Consider the following 19,061-nt stretch of genomic DNA (forward strand, 5'->3'; position numbering starts at 1 on the left):
ATTAACAGCTTACTTGATTTTGATATATTTACAAAATTGTAATTAAAAATCACTACAATTGCTTACCTCATTTACGCAGGAGCCTAGGTTGATGTGTTCACCATAACCACAACTAACTGTCAACTAAATGTCAACTAACCGTCAACTAACTGTCAAACTGCCCCTGCACTTGTTGCTAGGGCTTATTTTCTAGGTTTGGCCTAGCCCAGCACAAAATAAACTACTCCTGGGCTAAATTCACATATTAATGTTAATAAAAAATTGTACTGTAGACTATATTCAACTACCTGAACTACATTCAAAATGCTCAAAATATAACATTTGTATAGTTAAGTTGGTAAATGAGTCTACTGTAATAGGATAAGTTCACCCTGTTTTAGTGCAGAGTTGGTGTTGCAAGAATTTTGCCAGTGCAAATACTGTACTTCATACAGATTAAACAGACTGCCCAGTGTAGTAATATATCAGATATATAAATACAATTATTTATTTAAGTTGTATAGTTGTAACCTCACTGTGAGCTAAATGATTATTCTGTATTGCCACTGAGTTGAAGACATGCATAAAATGAGTGTAATCTCACTGAATCTGGTCTGCTTACTGTTTGGTCTGCTTTCTTAGAATAACTGTCCAGCTGACATAAGGCTGAAAATCAGCCCCCCAGAATGACATAATATGGGTAAATTATATATTTCCTGAATCCTTAGAGTCGTGCCAGTCTTGCAATGTTTGTATTTTGTGTCTCTCATGCTTCCTGATGCCACAGGACTAAAAGACGAAAGATGATTTAGGCAGAAATGGCAGAAAAATGTGTGTGATAAAAGGTTTGAAGAGCTCCAGTGTCCTCTGTACTTGTCAAAAGTATTCGCAAAAGAGCTTGAATGAAAGCTCAGAGTGTCCCCTTTAAAATGATACCAAACATAATAATATAATCATTTAAATATGTCCTTAACAAGGGCCAATACCAAGTTATGCACCAGTGTCAAAAATGCATTTTTTCGACGGGGGAGGGTCTCTTTAACAGCTGATAACCATAATTTAGCTGTGACTTCAGAAGGGTTATCATACCAAAATGTTGACTACAGACATGTATCTTTTCAAAAAGTATAAGCAACCTTTGCCACCTTGAGTGGTACCGATATCTCATCTGGCCCATGGACTAACTCCTTCGAGCCGGATTTGAACCAGCGACCTAAGGATTTCAGTTTTCTTGTCTCACTACAGTCCTCCGCTCTACCAACTGAGCTATCGAAGGGTGGGCTGAGAAAGAAATGCCCGAGCACAGCCGAGCGTTCATAGTTGACTCAAACACAGGTCATCTGTGCTTGATTTGAAAGTCAGGAATGTGGATTGGATTTGTGTGTTCATAAAGACCTGAAAAAATCAGACAAGATTTTCATTATCCTGGAATGCAGCTTAAGACTTTGTGGCAGTATGACCACTTTACATCTTGACCATACTAGAATAGAATAGAATAGAATAGAATAGAATAGAATAGAATAGAATAGAATAGAATATAGACTTTGAGGCAAGGCGTCTGGACTTGTAGAGTTTTCTTGAAGACGTTTCGCTGCTCATCCAAGCAGCTTCATCAGTTCTAACTGTTTGGTGGGAAACATGGTTTATATGTGGTTGCAGACCTCAGTGGGTGGGTCTGGGTCAAACTTAGAAACAATAGCACTAAATGTTTCCATAATTACCTGTGATGATCTGGCAGGTGTGTCTAACGACTGGCTAACGACTATGAAACTGCCGGAGGGGGGCTGGTTGACAGCCCTTTGTTCTTGCTGTGAGTATGTGCAAACTTCCTGGGAATGGATGGAATCACTGCATTGTATGCTTCCTGGGGAAGCCACTCCATGCCTGTATGGACTCCCCAAGATTCACAAGGAAGGAGTCCCCCTCAGACCCATCGTCAGCAGCACAAACTCAGTCACATACAACATGGCTAAGCACTTGGCTGAACTCCTGACACCACTGGTAGGACTTTGTGAACAAGGTGGAGAAGATCCGAATGGTCCCAGACGACACTATGGCCTCATTTGATGTCACCTCCCTGTTCACCTGCATCCCTACATCAGAAGCCACAGAGATGGTAAGGACGTGCCTCACACAAGACAGCACACTCAAGGAAAGAACCAACCTCACGCCAGACCACATCTGTGACCTGCTGGACCTCTGCCTGACCACCACTTATTTCCAGTACAATGGGAACTTTTACAGACAGAAGCACGGCTGTGCGATGGGATCATCTGTGTCTCCTATTGTGGCCAACCTCTACATGGAAGAAGTGGAGAGAAGAGCCTTGAGTTCCTTTTCTGGAACCACCCCCACCCACTGGTTTAGATATGTGGATGACACCTGAGTTAAAATCAAGACCAATGAAGTGCAACGGTTCACAGAACACATCAACGCAGTGGACAACAACATCAAGTTCACTCGGGAGGACATCAGGGAGAACAATCTGGCCTTCTTGAACTGCACAGTATATATTGAGGAGGACAGGAGCCTCAATGTGGAAGTGTACAGGAAACCCACACACACGGACCAGTACCTGCTGTTTGATTCACACCACCCATTGGAACACAAACTGGGAGTCATCAGGACCCTGCAGCACAGAGCACAAACTGTACTAACCAGCTCAGAGGGGAAGAAGAAGGAGCAACACCACATCAGGAAGGCCCTGCAAACCTGTGGCTACCCGAAGTGGGCACTCATCAAAGCCACAAAAACAAGACCCCCCAACAACAAGAAGAAGCACAACAACCGGCGGAGAAAGAACATCTCCATTCCATATGTGTCAGGAGTATCAGAGAAACTCTGCAGGATCTTCAAAGGACACTCCTTTGAGGACAACAATGTCCACATTTTAGACAGGGAGGAAAGGTGGTATGAAAGAGGAGTCAAGGAAGCATCTATGTTAAGCTGGAAAAACCTTCCCTTAACAGAGGTGGTGGCCTCAGACATCATCTTTCTACCACATACAATACAGTGATTCCATCCATTCCAGGAAGTTTGCACATACTCACAGCAAGAACAAAGGGCTGTCAACCAGCCCCCCTCCGGCAGTCTCACAGTCGTTAGCCAGTCGTTAGACACACCTGGCCCAGGCAGCCATGGAAACATTTAGTGCTATTGTTTGTGAGTTTTACCCAGACCCACCCACTGAGGTCTGCAACCACATATAAACCATGTTTCCCCACCAAACAGTTAGAACTGATGAAGCTGCTTGGATGAGCAGCGAAACGTCTTCAAGAAAACTCTACAAGTCCAGACGCCTTGCTTCAATCTTCTCTACGTATTAACATATCATATTTTCACAGCAGTTTTAAGGTGTGTACATACTCCTAAAGGTTAAATTAATAATTTTTGTTGGTGCAGTAGTCAGCGCGCATATGAGAGATATTCTCACTAACATACTGCAATGTAGATGTCTTTGTTAAAAAAGGACCATATTTCACTTGTTTCTGAGCAACCACAGCCGCAGTAGGCAGCGCGTCAGTCTCATAGGTTAAAAAGAGTAGTAGCCAGCACGTATACGAGACATATTGGCACTAACATGGGCACTGTATATGAAAAAAAGGCCTTAAACTTCCTGGTATTGTGTTCACAATGGTGGCATTGATCCCCAGCCTCTGTCACACAGTCTGTTCAGTGTGGGGCCCCTTAAGGTCTGTGTTCCACACATGCACAATGGGTAGGCAACCACCGGATTGTATAGTAAGCACTGACAGACACCTGCTTTTATGGTCATTTCCTCTGTAAATTAGCTTGTTGATGCTACTATGTAATATTATGTACCTGTAAATGGTGAGTGTGTGTACTCTTTATTCAATGCTGTCTCTAAAAGTTGTGCCCCGTGTGAGGGTTGAACTCACGACCTTCAGATTATGAGACTGACGCGCTGCCTACTGCGCCAACGAGGCCCAAAAACTGGGACATATGGTCTTTTTTTTTTTTTTTTTAAACAAAGATCTACAGCAGGGGTCTCAAACTCAACTTACCCGGGGGGCGATGGGGGTCGAGGCTGGGTGAGGCTGGGCCGCATCAAGTATTCCACAAAAAAGCATTCAGATATTCCAAAATACAACTGGTCCGATCTTCTCAATCTTCCAGGTCAGAATAGGGATGCAAATTATCGAGGAATTCATTAATCGTAAACTGATATGCAGCGATTTCCCCTCAGTTTCACTAAGATTAAAAGCTAAACATTGTTTACTAAATAAAAACTGCATGTCATATTCCTTAATGAGTGATTTGCTGTACCATTGGGGTCAAACAGGCTGGTTTGTTTGTAGGTGATTTTGTGTTTACAGATGCAGAGCTAGCAAATTTTAAAAAGGCTCTATCGACTTGCTAAAGGTAAGATTTGACCAGTCAAGGATTCTAATGACTACATAACACATCCTTTATTACATAAACGTGTTGTAAACACATGTATTGAACAAATGCACTTCAGATAAAAAATCAAATCAGATAAAAATCATTGTGACATATATGTCACATCGGCCCTTTAGCCAAAAAACCAGTGAAAAAATGATGTGACATTATGATGAAACTCTCGAGGGTTAAAAGTCACTCCTTCGAGCCGGATTTGAACCAGCGACCTAAGGATTTCAGTTTTATTGTCTCACTACAGTCCTCCGCTCTACCAACTGAGCTATCGAAGGGTGTGCTGAGAAAGAAGTGCCCGAGCACAGCCGAGCGTTCATAGTTGACTCAAACACAGGTCATCTGTGCTTGATTTGAAAGTCAGGAACGTGGATTGGATTTGTGTGTTCATAAAGACCTGAAAAAATCAGACAAGATTTTCATTATCCTGGAATGCAGCTTAAGACTTTGTGGCAGTATGACCACTTAACATCTTGACCATACTAGAATAGAATAGAATAGAATAGAATAGAATAGAATAGAATAGAATAGAATAGAATAGAATATATGCTTTGAGGCAAGGCGTCTGGACTTGTAGAGTTTTCTTGAAGATGTTTCGCAGCTCATCCAAGCAGCTTCATCAGTTCTAACTGTTTGGTGGGAAACATGGTTTATATGTGGTTGCAGACCTCAGTGGGTGGGTCTGGGTCAAACTTAGAAACAATAGCACTAAATGTTTCCATAACTACCTGTGATGATCTGGCAGGTGTGTCTAACGACTGGCTAACGACTATGAAACTGCCGGAGGGGGACTGGTTGACAGCCCTTTGTTCTTGCTGTGAGTATGTGCAAACTTCCTGGGAATGGATGGAATCACTGCATTGTATGCTTCCTGGGGAAGCCACTCCATGCCTGTATGGACTCCCCAAGATTCACAAGGAAGGAGTCCCCCTCAGACCCATCGTCAGCAGCACAAACTCAGTCACATACAACATGGCTAAGCACTTGGCTGAACTCCTGACACCACTGGTAGGACTTTGTGAACAAGGTGGAGAAGATCCGAATGGACCCAGACGACACTATGGCCTCATTTGATGTCACCTCCCTGTTCACCTGCATCCCTACATCAGTAGCCACAGAGATGGTAAGGACGTGCCTCACACAAGACAGCACACTCAAGGAAAGAACCAACCTCACGCCAGACCACATCTGTGACCTGCTGGACCTCTGCCTGACCACCACTTATTTCCAGTACAATGGGAACTTTTACAGACAGAAGCACGGCTGTGCGATGGGATCATCTGTGTCTCCTATTGTGGCCAACCTCTACATGGAAGAAGTGGAGAGAAGAGCCTTGAGTTCCTTTTCTGGAACCACCCCCACCCACTGGTTTAGATATGTGGATGACACCTGGGTTAAAATCAAGACCAATGAAGTGCAACGGTTCACAGAACACATCAACGCAGTGGACAACAACATCAAGTTCACTCGGGAGGACATCAGGGAGAACAATCTGGCCTTCTTGAACTGCACAGTACATATTGAGGAGGACAGGAGCCTCAATGTGGAAGTGTACAGGAAACCCACACACACGGACCAGTACCTGCTGTTTGATTCACACCACCCATTGGAACACAAACTGGGAGTCATCGGGACCCTGCAGCACAGAGCACAAACTGTACTAACCAGCTCAGAGGGGAAGAAGAAGGAGCAACACCACATCAGGAAGGCCCTGCAAACCTGTGGCTACCCGAAGTGGGCACTCATCAAAGCCACAAAAACAAGACCCCCCAACAACAAGAAGCTCAACAACCGGCGGAGAAAGAACATCTCCATTCCATATGTGTCAGGAGTATCAGAGAAACTCTGCAGGATCTTCAAAGGACACTCCTTTGAGGACAACAATGTCCACATTTTAGACAGGGAGGAAAGGTGGTATGAAAGAGGAGTCAAGGAAGCATCTATGTTAAGCTGGAAAAACCTTCCCTTAACAGAGGTGGTGGCCTCAGACATCATCTTTCTACCACATACAATACAGTGATTCCATCCATTCCAGGAAGTTTGCACATACTCACAGCAAGAACAAAGGGCTGTCAACCAGCCCCCCTCCGGCAGTCTCACAGTCGTTAGCCAGTCGTTAGACACACCTGGCCCAGGCAGCCATGGAAACATTTAGTGCTATTGTTTGTGAGTTTTACCCAGACCCACCCACTGAGGTCTGCAACCACATATAAACCATGTTTCCCCACCAAACAGTTAGAACTGATGAAGCTGCTTGGATGAGCAGCGAAACGTCTTCAAGAAAACTCTACAAGTCCAGACGCCTTGCTTCAATCTTCTCTACGTATTAACATATCATATTTTCACAGCAGTTTTAAGGTGTGTACATACTCCTAAAGGTTAAATTAATAATTTTTGTTGGTGCAGTAGTCAGCGCGCATATGAGAGATATTCTCACTAACATACTGCAATGTAGATGTCTTTGTTAAAAAAAGGACCATATTTCACTTGTTTCTGAGCAACCACAGCCGCAGTAGGCAGCGCGTCAGTCTCATAGGTTAAAAAGAGTAGTAGCCAGCATGTATACGAGACATATTGGCACTAACATGGGCACTGTAAATGAAAAAAAAGGCCTTAAACTTCCTGGTATTGTGTTCACAATGGTGGCATTGATCCCCAGCCTCTGTCACACAGTCTGTTCAGTGTGGGGCCCCTTAAGGTCTGTGTTCCACACATGCACAATGGGTAGGCAACCACCGGATTGTATAGTAAGCACTGACAGACACCTGCTTTTATGGTCATTTCCTCTGTAAATTAGCTTGTTGATGCTACTATGTAATATTATGTACCTGTAAATGGTGAGTGTGTGTACTCTTTATTCAATGCTGTCTCTAAAAGTTGTGCCCCGTGTGAGGGTTGAACTCACGACCTTCAGATTATGAGACTGACGCGCTGCCTACTGCGCCAACGAGGCCCAAAAACTGGGACATATGGTCTTTTTTTTTTTTTTTTTAAACAAAGATCTACAGCAGGGGTCTCAAACTCAACTTACCCGGGGGGCGATGGGGGTCGAGGCTGGGTGAGGCTGGGCCGCATCAAGTATTCCACAAAAAAGCATTCAGATATTCCAAAATACAACTGGTCCGATCCGACAACTGGAAGGGTGGGCTGAGAAAGAAGTGCCCGAGCACAGCCGAGCGTTCATAGTTGACTCAAACACAGGTCATCTGTGCTTGATTTGAAAGTCAGGAATGTGGATTGGATTTGTGTGTTCATAAAGACCTGAAAAAATCAGACAAGATTTTCATTATCCTGGAATGCAGCTTAAGACTTTGTGGCAGTATGACCACTTTACATCTTGACCATACTAGAATAGAATAGAATAGAATAGAATAGAATAGAATATATGCTTTGAGGCAAGGCGTCTGGACTTGTAGAGTTTTCTTGAAGATGTTTCGCAGCTCATCCAAGCAGCTTCATCAGTTCTAACTGTTTGGTGGGAAACATGGTTTATATGTGGTTGCAGACCTCAGTGGGTGGGTCTGGGTCAAACTTAGAAACAATAGCACTAAATGTTTCCATAACTACCTGTGATGATCTGGCAGGTGTGTCTAACGACTGGCTAACGACTATGAAACTGCCGGAGGGGGACTGGTTGACAGCCCTTTGTTCTTGCTGTGAGTATGTGCAAACTTCCTGGGAATGGATGGAATCACTGCATTGTATGCTTCCTGGGGAAGCCACTCCATGCCTGTATGGACTCCCCAAGATTCACAAGGAAGGAGTCCCCCTCAGACCCATCGTCAGCAGCACAAACTCAGTCACATACAACATGGCTAAGCACTTGGCTGAACTCCTGACACCACTGGTAGGACTTTGTGAACAAGGTGGAGAAGATCCGAATGGACCCAGACGACACTATGGCCTCATTTGATGTCACCTCCCTGTTCACCTGCATCCCTACATCAGTAGCCACAGAGATGGTAAGGACGTGCCTCACACAAGACAGCACACTCAAGGAAAGAACCAACCTCACGCCAGACCACATCTGTGACCTGCTGGACCTCTGCCTGACCACCACTTATTTCCAGTACAATGGGAACTTTTACAGACAGAAGCACGGCTGTGCGATGGGATCATCTGTGTCTCCTATTGTGGCCAACCTCTACATGGAAGAAGTGGAGAGAAGAGCCTTGAGTTCCTTTTCTGGAACCACCCCCACCCACTGGTTTAGATATGTGGATGACACCTGGGTTAAAATCAAGACCAATGAAGTGCAACGGTTCACAGAACACATCAACGCAGTGGACAACAACATCAAGTTCACTCGGGAGGACATCAGGGAGAACAATCTGGCCTTCTTGAACTGCACAGTACATATTGAGGAGGACAGGAGCCTCAATGTGGAAGTGTACAGGAAACCCACACACACGGACCAGTACCTGCTGTTTGATTCACACCACCCATTGGAACACAAACTGGGAGTCATCGGGACCCTGCAGCACAGAGCACAAACTGTACTAACCAGCTCAGAGGGGAAGAAGAAGGAGCAACACCACATCAGGAAGGCCCTGCAAACCTGTGGCTACCCGAAGTGGGCACTCATCAAAGCCACAAAAACAAGACCCCCCAACAACAAGAAGCTCAACAACCGGCGGAGAAAGAACATCTCCATTCCATATGTGTCAGGAGTATCAGAGAAACTCTGCAGGATCTTCAAAGGACACTCCTTTGAGGACAACAATGTCCACATTTTAGACAGGGAGGAAAGGTGGTATGAAAGAGGAGTCAAGGAAGCATCTATGTTAAGCTGGAAAAACCTTCCCTTAACAGAGGTGGTGGCCTCAGACATCATCTTTCTACCACATACAATACAGTGATTCCATCCATTCCAGGAAGTTTGCACATACTCACAGCAAGAACAAAGGGCTGTCAACCAGCCCCCCTCCGGCAGTCTCACAGTCGTTAGCCAGTCGTTAGACACACCTGGCCCAGGCAGCCATGGAAACATTTAGTGCTATTGTTTGTGAGTTTTACCCAGACCCACCCACTGAGGTCTGCAACCACATATAAACCATGTTTCCCCACCAAACAGTTAGAACTGATGAAGCTGCTTGGATGAGCAGCGAAACGTCTTCAAGAAAACTCTACAAGTCCAGACGCCTTGCTTCAATCTTCTCTACGTATTAACATATCATATTTTCACAGCAGTTTTAAGGTGTGTACATACTCCTAAAGGTTAAATTAATAATTTTTGTTGGTGCAGTAGTCAGCGCGCATATGAGAGATATTCTCACTAACATACTGCAATGTAGATGTCTTTGTTAAAAAAAGGACCATATTTCACTTGTTTCTGAGCAACCACAGCCGCAGTAGGCAGCGCGTCAGTCTCATAGGTTAAAAAGAGTAGTAGCCAGCATGTATACGAGACATATTGGCACTAACATGGGCACTGTATATGAAAAAAAGGCCTTAAACTTCCTGGTATTGTGTTCACAATGGTGGCATTGATCCCCAGCCTCTGTCACACAGTCTGTTCAGTGTGGGGCCCCTTAAGGTCTGTGTTCCACACATGCACAATGGGTAGGCAACCACCGGATTGTATAGTAAGCACTGACAGACACCTGCTTTTATGGTCATTTCCTCTGTAAATTAGCTTGTTGATGCTACTATGTAATATTATGTACCTGTAAATGGTGAGTGTGTGTACTCTTTATTCAATGCTGTCTCTAAAAGTTGTGCCCCGTGTGAGGGTTGAACTCACGACCTTCAGATTATGAGACTGACGCGCTGCCTACTGCGCCAACGAGGCCCAAAAACTGGGACATATGGTCTTTTTTTTTTTTTTTTAAACAAAGATCTACAGCAGGGGTCTCAAACTCAACTTACCCGGGGGGCGATGGGGGTCGAGGCTGGGTGAGGCTGGGCCGCATCAAGTATTCCACAAAAAAGCATTCAGATATTCCAAAATACAACTGGTCCGATCCGACAACTGGAAGGGTGGGCTGAGAAAGAAGTGCCCGAGCACAGCCGAGCGTTCATAGTTGACTCAAACACAGGTCATCTGTGCTTGATTTGAAAGTCAGGAATGTGGATTGGATTTGTGTGTTCATAAAGACCTGAAAAAATCAGACAAGATTTTCATTATCCTGGAATGCAGCTTAAGACTTTGTGGCAGTATGACCACTTTACATCTTGACCATACTAGAATAGAATAGAATAGAATAGAATAGAATAGAATATATGCTTTGAGGCAAGGCGTCTGGACTTGTAGAGTTTTCTTGAAGATGTTTCGCAGCTCATCCAAGCAGCTTCATCAGTTCTAACTGTTTGGTGGGAAACATGGTTTATATGTGGTTGCAGACCTCAGTGGGTGGGTCTGGGTCAAACTTAGAAACAATAGCACTAAATGTTTCCATAACTACCTGTGATGATCTGGCAGGTGTGTCTAACGACTGGCTAACGACTATGAAACTGCCGGAGGGGGACTGGTTGACAGCCCTTTGTTCTTGCTGTGAGTATGTGCAAACTTCCTGGGAATGGATGGAATCACTGCATTGTATGCTTCCTGGGGAAGCCACTCCATGCCTGTATGGACTCCCCAAGATTCACAAGGAAGGAGTCCCCCTCAGACCCATCGTCAGCAGCACAAACTCAGTCACATACAACATGGCTAAGCACTTGGCTGAACTCCTGACACCACTGGTAGGACTTTGTGAACAAGGTGGAGAAGATCCGAATGGACCCAGACGACACTATGGCCTCATTTGATGTCACCTCCCTGTTCACCTGCATCCCTACATCAGTAGCCACAGAGATGGTAAGGACGTGCCTCACACAAGACAGCACACTCAAGGAAAGAACCAACCTCACGCCAGACCACATCTGTGACCTGCTGGACCTCTGCCTGACCACCACTTATTTCCAGTACAATGGGAACTTTTACAGACAGAAGCACGGCTGTGCGATGGGATCATCTGTGTCTCCCATTGTGGCCAACCTCTACATGGAAGAAGTGGAGAGAAGAGCCTTGAGTTCCTTTTCTGGAACCACCCCCACCCACTGGTTTAGATATGTGGATGACACCTGGGTTAAAATCAAGACCAATGAAGTGCAACGGTTCACAGAACACATCAACGCAGTGGACAACAACATCAAGTTCACTCGGGAGGACATCAGGGAGAACAATCTGGCCTTCTTGAACTGCACAGTACATATTGAGGAGGACAGGAGCCTCAATGTGGAAGTGTACAGGAAACCCACACACACGGACCAGTACCTGCTGTTTGATTCACACCACCCATTGGAACACAAACTGGGAGTCATCAGGACCCTGCAGCACAGAGCACAAACTGTACTAACCAGCTCAGAGGGGAAGAAGAAGGAGCAACACCACATCAGGAAGGCCCTGCAAACCTGTGGCTACCCGAAGTGGGCACTCATCAAAGCCACTAAAACAAGACCCCCCAACAACAAGAAGAAGCACAACAACCGGCGGAGAAAGAACATCTCCATTCCATATGTGTCAGGAGTATCAGAGAAACTCTGCAGGATCTTCAAAGGACACTCCTTTGAGGACAACAATGTCCACATTTTAGACAGGGAGGAAAGGTGGTATGAAAGAGGAGTCAAGGAAGCATCTATGTTATATGATGGTTTGTGTTAACTGTTTGGTACAAAAATACAATTTTTACAAAGGTTTGAAGAGTTAAGCAAGATGTATTAGCTTTTGCAAGAGATCTACAATGTTTTGCTGATTTGGTGTAAGGTTTTTTTATCTGTGTGTAGAGTTTTGCACAAATAGCCAATAGTTACAGAAATGTGCTTAAGCAATCAGAAAAAACTGTAAGCACATTTCTGTAACTATTGGCTATTTGTGCAAAACTCTACACACAGATAAAAAAACCTTACACCAAACCATTGTAGATCTCTTGCAAAAGCTAATACATCTTGCTTAACTCTTCAAACCTTTGTAAAAATGGTATTTTTGTACCACACAATTAACACAAACCATCATATTACTAAGCACACAATGTGCCAACTACACACTGATGGTATTAACTGAAAACACATCTGGCTTTTGCTTTCTCTGTGCACAAGGTATGTCCATGTGAGGTCAAACTTTTGTCATAAATAGTTCTATAAACACAGGAATTCAAATTTCAAGTATGAATGTTTATTCACGCACATCAAAACAATCACAAGAAAACATACAATTTCACTGAAAGAGAGAGAGAGAGAGAGAAAATCAGTCTCATTGTCTCTCTGGGTCCGGCCACAGAATTTCATCGTCTCATGCAATGTCTTCTAGTCCAAGGCACCGGGGAACATGTCTCCTGGAGTGCCGTATCCAGGCCTGACATGATGCCTGGTCCATATCCTCGCATGCCTCCTTCCAGATGCTGGATGTCTATGATTCTGTGGAGTAACAGTTTCAGTTTTACATGTACAGTATTGTTGTTTTTCTCATTAGAGTATGGTACACCTACAAAACTTAGTGTGAGGGAACTGTACTCATTCTCATCAATATGTCCTTATGATGCTTGCTACAGTGTAGCGGCTCAGGCTGAACCTGTTGTCCAGCTTCCCTCAGGGTCATTCCATGGTTGATCACATGATCCACTATTGTAGCTCCGATGACATCAGTAATTCTATTTCTTCTTACCCTTCCTCCTTCCTCTTCACCTCCTCGTCCTCTTCCTCTAAATTCACGTCCTAGTCTTTGTCCTCCTCCTCTTCCTCATGTTCCTCTTCTAATTCTCACTCTTCTCAGTTTCCTTCTTCCTCCATTGTTCTCCACACTGAAGCTTACCTGTGTCTTATTCACAGTGCTCATACTGATTGCAAAGTGAACTAATGATGTAAAACAGTTCTCACATGTGACAGTGTAGCCAGACAGTTGGCAAAATAGTGTAAATACCAGCCATAAATGTGTGTAGTTTTACTATGAGTGTGTTGATCATTTGGAAGTTGTGTGTAAAGCAGTGAGTTGTGTTTACAGTTCAGCAAAAAGAGTGCTGTCAAGTGGATTATATTTATACATTTGCAAATTGTGTGTTACAAAAGTGCAAATTGAGTGTAAAGCAGTTTTTTTGCTTTTAGTTTTGCAAACTCAGTGAGTGATTTTGCTATAACTATTAATAGTTTTAGAAATTGTGCTATAAGAATCATTGTTAGTGTTTAAGCAATCAGAAAAAACTGTAACAGAGAGGGAAGGGGAGTACAAGCAAGAGGGAGTACAAAGTGTTGAACAGGGACTCAAACCCTGGACCCTCAGATTAAAAGTCTGATGCTTCCAATACTTCACTAGTACACTTCATGTAGTGCAGTGAGTCCTGATTGACTTGCAATTGACCCTTTATACAAGGGGGATTAGCTCAAATGGTAGAGCGCTCGCTTAGCATGCGAGAGGTAGCGGGATCGATGCCCGCATCCTCCAGCCTGCATTTTAGGAGGGAGGGTGTAACTGGATGGATGAGGATGGATGGATAATGTAGTGCAGTGGTCCCCAACCACCGGTCCGTGGGTCATTTGGTACCGGGCCGCACAGAAAGACTGAGCAAAACATATATTATTCATTATCTGAGTCTGAAAGCTGTTTCATTTATAAATCGATCAGATTCATCCGCCTGTGCCTTTAAGCACCTGTCCAGACGCTTGTCTCGGTCACGGGATACGGCACCCCAAAATTAAGCCCACAAGCTAGCAAAAATGAATAAAAAACAAACGTCTTTGGAGAGCTTCTTCGGAAAGGGGAAAAGGCCTAACGAGGAGACAGAAGAAGAGGAGCCTACCCCTTCAAAGAAAAAGAAACCCGCATTTAAAAGACTATATCAGGAGTCCTATTTAAAATACGGATTTATTGCAACAGGTGATTCTCACACACCAAGTCCGCTCTGAGTGATGTGGCGACAGACTCGCAAATGAGGCAACGAAGCCTTCAAAACTGCGAGACCGAGCACCCTGCATTAAAAGACAAGCCATGGAAGAAAACATGAACAAGAACGACTGAAGCAATTAATGACGGCCAAAACAAAATTACGGAGTGGACTGGACATAAGAAACACACTTCGGGTGTCATGTCTCCCATTATCCCTAGATGGGACCGCCTCATTGCTGAGAAAGCTCAAAGGCTCCCACTAGTTAAGCATAAGAGTAAGAGTCTGTTTATGCACTTTGTTTTTTTGTTTTTTTTTCTGTGCCGGTCCGTGAAAGTATTGTTTTACATGATACCGGTCCGTGGTGCAAAAAAGGTTGGGGACCGCTGATGTAGTGGACTCCCACTCCCAGCAGATCAAGTCCCAGAGGTTACAGCATCATTTATTAGCTGAGTTTCCCTCAGGGAAGCTGCTGTTTACAAGCTGTTTACAGAGAGAAGCAAGAAAACAACAGTCAGCATCATCTTCCATAAAAACACATGACAATAACATGTGAGACAGAGAGTTTATGATCAGTGCTCCCCCTGCTGGTTAGGACATATGATGACATTTTAAATGTACCAGTCAAAAGTCACTCAGTGGTTTGTCTTTGTTTTTATGACTTTCTACATTGTAGATTCATCCTGAAGACATCAGAGCTATGAAGGAACACATGTGGAATGATGCAGTGAACAAACAGTGTTAAACCAAGCAGAATATGTTTGATGTTTGACATTCTTCCAAGCAGCCAGCTTTTGCTTTGATGACAGCTTTGCACACTCTTTGCATTCTCTCAATCTGAACTGAACCACCAATGCTGTGCAATGCTGACATCTAGTGGTGGAATCGCAGGCTGCAGCCTCCTCGTTCCAAAATCAATCCCTCCTCCACATAAAGTCAAAAGTTCTAAATGTGAGTCATTAAATGAGAGGTTCCAGCAGAAACGTCCAAACATCTGAAGAGAAGCTGAGAAGCCTGAGATACAGGGGCTGCAAGCTGTGCTTCAACTGTTCCTGTTTAGACAATAAGAACAGATCATCACTGTCTTTTCAAATGTTCTGATCAAATCACATTAGTTTGTATATTTATATTACACACAGAGCTGTTGTTTCAGTCACATTCATTTGTTATGTGTACAGTGGGTGCAGGAAGTATTCAGACCCCCTTAAATGTTTCACTTTGTTATATTGCAGCCATTTGCTAAAATCATTGAAGTTCATTTTTCCTCATTAATGTCCACACAGCTCCCCATACTGACAGAAACACAGAGTTGTTGACATGTTTGCAGATGTATTAAAAAGACAAAGTGAAATATGACATGGTCCTAAGTATCAGAGCCTTTGCTGTGACTCTCATATATTGAACTCAGGTGCGACCATTTCTTCTGATCGTCCTTCAGATGGTTCTACACCTTCATCTGAGTCCAGCTGTCTTTGATGATACTGATTGGACTTGATGAGGACAGACACACACCTGTCTGTATAAGACCTTACAGCTCACAGTGCAGGTCACATACTGGGTGATGACGTCCTCCTGCAGGTGTTACTGTAGCTGTGTCTCATTTCAGGGTCTGCATCCTTCGCAGTGCGCATTTTAAGGCCGCTTACGTCACAAAGCTGCGCGAAGGCTGTCCCAATTCGCCAAAAGTCGAAGGGTCCTTCAAATGCGTCCTCCAAATGCGTCCTCCTTTTGCCTGAATTTGGAGGACGCATCGCTACCATCCTTCGTGGCCTCACATATCCCACAATGCTTTGCGGGCCTACTTTTTGTCCAATAGTACAATGACCGACCAAGCGAGCGGCACCGGCAGGAGTGCCGAATTCACATTTAAATGTAAGTAAAGAGCAGTAGCTCGAGAGTTTTAAAATGCTAGCAGTGACAGCGGCATTAAAAAAATGAGTTTCATATTTACAAACATGACGTCCTGTTGATACGAGGCGCTGTAAACTAAACGCTTTGATTGGATGTTGTTTCTGGACTGTTTACTGTAGTATAGTATAAAGTATAGTTCACGTGAGGAGCAATATTATCGTTATTATATCAAACGGTCATTCTGCCTGTTGGCATTTTGTTGTAGGAGGAGCAGAGGGAAACAGAAGAAACCTGACAATTGATAACGGAGGAGATGAGACTGGAGAGAGAGGGAGAGAGAGAGAGAGAGAGGGGGAGAGAGAGAGAGAGAGAGAGAGGAGAGAAAGAGCGGACAGACCTCAGCTCATACAGAAGATGTTGGACAGCAGTGATTTTATGTTCTGTGTTATTTAAATGGTTACTTATTAAATTGTGTATTAAATTGTTCTTGTCTCTGTGTTCTTAAACTCTTCTAACCTTGTTACATTATGTGTTTCATCACCTATTTATAATTTAAGTAAACTTTTGAACAACTTCTCAGTGACCACAGTAAATCATTTATTGTTCTGTTATGTACAATATTTACAAAGACACAGTTTGAACATTTCTAACTATTTACCAGTGGGCATTATGAAAATGTGCAGTTTATTATTTATAAAGATCAGCAGAAAATACTATTCACAAAGAACATATATATAAATGTTTGGCTGAGCAGGAGTCCTTGGTGCTGCTGGACTGGATGATGCCACGGTGAAGACCTTGGAGTCCTCTGGCTGTGAGTGGGACATCATCTGGGGGAGGGGGGTGTCTGTCTCCTCTGTCCACCACATCGTCCATCAGGGTTTGCAGAGCTGACGATCGGCGGCTGCCATGTTACTAAAGATGTTTTTAAAAAGGGCAAAAATAAAAATAATAACTCCCACAGAGCGGCTTCCAAAACAGCTTAAAATATGAAAAGCTATAAAATATGTATCCTCACCCTCCAAAGGTGATGATGGTCAGTACACCTCCTCCAGGACAGACAGCTGGTCCTGCAGGGAGCCCCACTCTCCTCCACCCAGCAGTAATTCTCTGGTGCAGTGACAGACCTGATGCTTAATGACACATTAAAGCAGTGGTTTCAGGGTTATTTGCAGGGTTCTTACACATTTAGCTATTTAATGTAAAGTATTAAAATTACAAACAGACCCTGTATCAAGTCTTACAATTGAATCAAATATAAATTACATTTATTCATATTTGTCTATCTACTGGTTATATATCTAGCGTTTGCTCAGTAACTGGTATATTAATTATGATCAATAATATGGTTAAACAGCAGCTTACCGTCACCTCCCCACTGCGCTCTCCCAGCCTGAAGAAAATGAGCCGTCACCGGTTTTGCTGCCGCTGGAGCCGCCTCTCCTCTTCCTCCAACAACAAATAAATATATTAAAAAATTCCAAATGTCTAAATCCACACTGTTGTCCCGCTTGTTGTGTAGTCCGTGTTGTGTCGCTGTCGCTGCTTTTGTTTTTCCCGGGGCAAAATTTATGACGTCGCGCCACAATCAGGAAGTGCTTTGAAGGCCAGACCGTCCCATTTACCAACGGTTGAGGATCCTACGGAGGATCCTCAGGAGGACGCGGCCTCCTGAGACCGCGTAGGCTGCGTCCTCCGAAGGATGCAGACCCTGAAATGAGACACAGCTTGTGTAACAACTGCTCTGGATTGGGATGAGTCTGAGTAGCACTTTGTTAGCTTTGTAAAGCTGTGTGGTAGTTAGAGAGGAACTGAAAAGAGTCAACAACAACTGTCAGGGCTCGTCCGGGATTTGAACCCGGGACCTCTCGCACCCTAAGCGAGAATCAGGAAGTGCTTTGAAGGCCAGACCGTCCCATTTACCTGTCCTGCTGTGTTGATCCTAACTGGACAGGCTGGTTTCACACAAGTGTGGCCACATCAACCTGTCTCTGGCAACAGATCATCACCTCATCACCTCTCACCAACCTCCCTTCATCTGCTTGGAGCCGCAGCCAGGCGGTGCCAGATCGTTCATATGGTGGCATATTAGTCATTCATTTATTGCCACATGTTTTCATTGAATGTTACATGTATTGATTTAATTTCTGCTTTGTGGGTCAAATAAAGGTTTCCTCCATTTTAATTCATATTGATTCAGTTCACGCTGTGTTTATGTCTCCTTGTAGCTGACAGCAGCAACAACAGGGCTCAGTCTGTTTTACCACTGGATGTAGTGAAGTTTGTAGTTATCCAGAGAAGGACTGTGTGCTTTATGATTTGTATCTTAAGAGGAGATTTGCATATTAGGGATGAAATAAATACAGCGTGAAATATAAATAAATAAATAAATAAACTGCAAATGTCCCTTTCGGGGCTCCATAAATGTTAACCCTAAAAAAGGAACATCCAGTGTGGACTTGCATACACAGTGAACATAAACTGCTATAATAACAACTTTAAAAACAATCAGACTAATTCCACTGTGATCCTTAGTAGCATTATCCATAATAAGATTGTCAGTGAAGAAAACAAACAAATATAAACACACACAAAACACTCTTCACAAACACGCTCTCCCAGCTCTTATAAAGACATCGTCATGGAAGCAGAGTCCTACCGGAGCTCCAGAGAGACACAAACAGCAGCAGCGCTCTGTGACCCATGTCCACTCTGTGTGTCCTCCAGACAGTCCTCCTCATGTCTCTGCTCATGTCTTTATCAGGACAGCAGTCAGGTCCAGCCCTCTGTTGGATTTCTGCTCTCACTGTTTAACTCTGATTTCCTGATAGCAGCACTCACACAGCTCAATGCTGAAGACACACACACACAAATGTTGTCTTGCTGCCTCATATATCCAGCCACTGAGAGTTACCATGGTAACCAGGTCATCAGAGTTATTCAGCTCACCTGTAGACTGCA

The 19,061-nt window shown here is 43.9% G+C and overlaps 6 non-coding genes across 6 annotated transcripts; 1 reads left to right on the plus strand and 5 right to left on the minus strand.

The window, feature by feature from the left end:
• Positions 1-1,164: 1,164 nt before the first annotated feature.
• trnay-gua (transfer RNA tyrosine (anticodon GUA)) lies at positions 1,165-1,255 on the minus strand. The gene is given in 2 exon segments: positions 1,165-1,200; positions 1,219-1,255. It is a non-coding gene; the product is annotated as a tRNA-Tyr (tRNA).
• Positions 1,256-3,853: 2,598 nt separating this feature from the next.
• On the minus strand, positions 3,854-3,926 carry trnam-cau (transfer RNA methionine (anticodon CAU)). Its single transcript has one exon. It is a non-coding gene; the product is annotated as a tRNA-Met (tRNA).
• Positions 3,927-4,579: 653 nt separating this feature from the next.
• trnay-gua (transfer RNA tyrosine (anticodon GUA)) lies at positions 4,580-4,670 on the minus strand. Its single transcript is given in 2 exon segments — positions 4,580-4,615; positions 4,634-4,670. It is a non-coding gene; the product is annotated as a tRNA-Tyr (tRNA).
• A 2,602-nt stretch (positions 4,671-7,272) lies between these two features.
• Positions 7,273-7,345, minus strand: trnam-cau (transfer RNA methionine (anticodon CAU)). Its single transcript has one exon. It is a non-coding gene; the product is annotated as a tRNA-Met (tRNA).
• A 2,765-nt stretch (positions 7,346-10,110) lies between these two features.
• trnam-cau (transfer RNA methionine (anticodon CAU)) lies at positions 10,111-10,183 on the minus strand. Its single transcript has one exon. It is a non-coding gene; the product is annotated as a tRNA-Met (tRNA).
• Positions 10,184-13,737: 3,554 nt separating this feature from the next.
• On the plus strand, positions 13,738-13,810 carry trnaa-agc (transfer RNA alanine (anticodon AGC)). Its single transcript has one exon. It is a non-coding gene; the product is annotated as a tRNA-Ala (tRNA).
• Positions 13,811-19,061: the final 5,251 nt, after the last annotated feature.

The sequence above is a fragment of the Parambassis ranga genome, unplaced genomic scaffold (genome assembly GCF_900634625.1).
Source record: "Parambassis ranga unplaced genomic scaffold, fParRan2.1 scaffold_33_arrow_ctg1, whole genome shotgun sequence".
NCBI classification, from domain to species: Eukaryota; Metazoa; Chordata; class Actinopteri; family Ambassidae; genus Parambassis; species Parambassis ranga.